The 4130-nt window shown below is 43.9% G+C and overlaps 1 pseudogene; it reads right to left on the bottom strand.

Annotated features, from left to right (window-relative positions):
• Positions 1 to 324: 324 nt before the first annotated feature.
• Positions 325 to 967, bottom strand: LOC117098472 (annotated as a pseudogene).
• Between the last annotated feature and the right edge of the window lie 3163 nt (positions 968 to 4130).

Here is a 4130-nt window from a genome sequence, read left to right as displayed (position 1 = left end):
GAGGTTGCACTGCACTCTAGCCTGGCTACAGAGTGAAACTGCGTCTTAAATAAATAAATAAATAAATAAATAAATATCAAGGTGCCAGCAGATTCAACATCTGGTGAGGACCCTATCCCTGCTTGTTGACAGCTGCCTTCTCATTACATATTCACATGGCAGAGAAAGGAAGCTTTTGGGTCTCCTCTTCTTCTTTTACTTTCTTTTTCTTTTTTGTTTCTTTTTTTTTTTTTTTTTTTTACTACACAAAGAACTTTATTAACCCTTGTTACAAACTTTATTCCCAGGTTTCTTCGGTTTAATAAGTTGCAAAGAATGAACTGTGTAGAAGCAAAAACTGAAAAGAGCTGCAGTGTCCAAGGGGCTTGGGCTTAAAGATATTAGAGATCTAGATTTTATCAGGTCCATAAACAAACATTTCTTATAAAATAGCAGCTCCTAGTAACTTCTTCAAGTTTTATCTTAAGAAGTTGACTCAATTCAGTTTGCCTCATTCCTGGAAGCCTCATCCAAATTGTCCACAAGCTCTGGAACTTCATCATCATCCTCCTCTCCAGTAGCAAGTGGTGCTTTTCCATCCGCAGATTGTTTGGGCAGAGCTTCAGCCAGTCTCCTTAAACCAGTCGGACTGTCTGCACTAAGCTGATTTAAGACGCTGGATAGCGTTTCTTGTCAGCTGCTTTGTCTCAGCATGGCCTATAATGGCGAAAGTGTTCGCTGCCAGAGATATCTGAACCTTAGGGTGGTTAAAGTGGATCACTGTTCCTTGGTTTGTAAACATATTCACCTCTTCAATGCCAGAGATACTGTTTACCCCTCACTTCTTTAAGGAGAACTGAAGTTTTTGATCATCTGCTGTGGCTGCTCTATGAACCACCTTCTTTCTGTGAGCAGTTCCTTTCCCACCAATGTGCATTCGTGCCTGCAGTTTGGGGAGTTTTTCCTGGTTCATGATCATTTCTTTCATCATGTCGGAACGGATAAGGGGCCGCGCAGGGGACTAGGATTGGTCCTCAGGGGGCCTCGGGTGGACCAGCTGAGATTAAGCGCACACATGCTGGAACGCAGGATGGCAGGTCTTCCTATTTTTAAAAAGGCATTAATCCCATCATGGGGGCTCTACATCCGTCACCTAATCTAAATGGAATGACCTCCCAAAGGCTCACTTTCTAATACCATCACACTATGGGTTTAGGGCTTCAACATATGAGTGAGGGGGAGCACATGAGCATTCAGTCCATAAGACAGGGATATGTGTAATTCTAGGGTCCTTCTGCTTCCAAGATAGGGGGTAGTGAATGGGCTTCCGATGTACTCTTGCAAATGAACTTTTCCTGTAGAGAAGCTTAGAGTGTCCACAGAGTCTCAAAGGGGGTCTGTGATGCAGCAGACATTACAAGCCTCTAACTATAAAGAAAGGTCTAGTATTTTCCATAGCATCCTCCTCATCTAAATTTCTTTTGGCCTGTGCTTTCTAATTAAAATTTGTATTTCTCTTCCCTAGGAAAAGATTAAATTCTATTGGGATACTCACAATCTAAAATTGAACAAATGAATATATATACTTTTTTTGGAGGAGTTGTTAATTAAGAAACAGAGAAGAGCTATCTGTAAATTAGAAAATAATGAAAGAAAGAGAAGCTGCAGTCATTTCCCACAATTTTAATATTGCAATGTAACCTGAACATCCTTGGCCTTCACAGCCAGTGGGTGTAAACAAGGTCACAGGAACATTAGTAAGACCTGAATTTAGCATCCTCATTATCCCTTCCTGACATATGTAGGACCCCAGCTCATCTGTAATTTCATGGATGTTTCACTTGTGCTCAGGAACAAGTCCATACATGATCTAATTTTGTATCACTACTGAAGTTCATTACTAGGAACCTCTGTATTGTGATTCTTCGACATAGCCACTGTGGCCAGGATCTCCAGTGGGAACGCTACTTCCTGGCACTTCTGCTCCACTGCTGTGCTGAGATTCCTGCCAGATGCCATCCTGTGCTGTGCAGAGATTGGGGACGTGCTCGTCTCTTGTCTAAGCAGCAATTTGGCACCTAAGCTCCATAGTGCTATGGTGTATGCAGTTTGTCTTTATTTATTTATTTATTTTTGAGACAGAGTCTCATTCTGTCACCCAGGCTGAAATGCAATGGTGCAATCTCGGCTCACTGCAACCTCCATCTCACAGGTTTAAGCGATTCTCCTGCCTCAGCCTCCTGAGTAGCTGGGATTACAGGCACCCACCACCATGCTTGGTTAATTTTTTTTTTTTTTTTTTTGGAGACGGAGTGTCACTCTGTTGCCCAGGCTGGAGTGCAGTGGCTCTATCTCGGCTCACTGCAACCTCCATCTCCCGGGTTCAAGTGATTCTTCTGCCTCAGCCTCCTGATTAGCTGGGATTACAGGCACATGCCACCACTCCTGGTCAATTTTTGTATTTTTAGTAGAGATGGGGTTTCACCATGTTGGTCAGGCTGGTCTCAAACTCCCTACCTCAGGTGATCCGCCCGCCTCGGCCTCTCAAATTGCTGGGATTACAGGCGTGAGCCACCGTGCCTGGCCTATGCAGTTTGTCTTGTAAGCTTCTTGTCATAATGCTTTTGGTTTCATTTATAACTCCTGCTTCTCTACAGGGTGTCCCTGAGGGTTGGATAATGGACACTTTTCTATCCTTTTCCACATCTTTCTTTTCTCTGGTTCAGATTACTATGCAAAACCACCTTGCCTTCCTTGTTTTTTTTTTTTTTTTTTGAGACGGAGTCTCGCTCTGTCGCCCAGGCTGGAGTGCAGTGGCGCAATCTCCGCTCACTGCAAGCTCCACCCCCTGGGTTCACGCCATCCTCCTGCCTCAGCCTCTTGAGTACCTGGGACTACAGGCGCCCGCCACCACGCCCAGCTAATTTTTTGGTATTTTTAGTAGAGACGGTGTTTCACCGTGTTTGCCAGGATGGTCTCGATCTCCTGACCTCGTGATCTGCCCGCCTCGGCCTCCCAAAATGCTGGGATTACAGGCATGAGCCACCGTGCCCGATGTTTTTTTGTTTGTTTGTTTTGTTTTTTTGGGTTTTGTTTTTTTTTCTTGAGATTGAGTCTTGTTTTCTCACCCAGGTTGGAATGCAGTGGCACGATCTCGGCTCACTGCAACCTCCACTTCCAGGGTTCAAGCGATTCTCCTGCCTCAGCCTCCCCAGTAGCTGGGACTACAGTCACCTGCAACTACACCCGGTTAATTTGTGTACTTTTAGTAGAGATGGGATTTCACCGTGTTAGCCAGGATGGTCTCGATCTCCTGACCTCAGGTGATCCGCCCGCCTCGGCCTCCCAGAGTGCTGGGATTATAGGCTTGAGCCACTGTGCCCGGCCACCATGCCTTCTTTTTTGCGGGGGTGGGGTAGGTAAATTCTCCATGTAGAGTAATGAATGCAAATAAATCTGCAAGGCTGGAAATCTGTGGAAGTTACCAAAATGTTAATGAAGTGCCTAAGCTAAGCATAGGCACTTCATTAAACTTTTAATAATAGTAATAATAAATGTTTTATGTCCATTGGAATTCTTTGGGCTGAAAGAAATAAAATATTTAATTTATAATGTCTTAAGCAATAATGGCATTAATGTCCCTTCTGCTCCAAAATATTAGGGCTCTGGATAAATGTCCAATGCAAGACTTTGTCTGTTTTATTTATGAATGTATTCCCCAAGGTCTAGAAGACCTGGCAATAGTAAATACCTGCTGAATGGACAATGAATGTCTTTTCCACTCTCCTAACTTTTCACTCACAAGCATGACATGGCTGCAGCTGCTCTCATAAGGCAATGACCAGAGCAAGAATAAAGGGTGCTCAAGATAAAGTACTCTATCTACACATATCTTTGTTAGCAGGGAGAAAAATTTTTCTGAGAAGACATCAGCAGACTTCTCCTTTTCATTGTCCAGAAATGAAACATCAGCTCACCCTGAGACCACTCAACATATGAAGAATATGAGATTGTCATAATTGACTTCAGTCAGTCTTGATTCATTTGAGGTGACTGGGTACTACTCTGCAGCCCAAACCAAATCAGGGCCCTGCTAGCAAGAAAGAAGAGAATGGTGGGGACCAACAGGTGCCTGCTACACCCTTTCCAAC

Source organism: Trachypithecus francoisi, unplaced genomic scaffold, assembly GCF_009764315.1.
Source record: "Trachypithecus francoisi isolate TF-2019V2 unplaced genomic scaffold, Tfra_2.0 Lachesis_group16, whole genome shotgun sequence".
Classification (NCBI taxonomy): domain Eukaryota; kingdom Metazoa; phylum Chordata; class Mammalia; order Primates; family Cercopithecidae; genus Trachypithecus; species Trachypithecus francoisi.
Note: the sequence above shows the minus strand (reverse complement) of the source record. Positions and strands in the feature narration are given on the sequence as shown.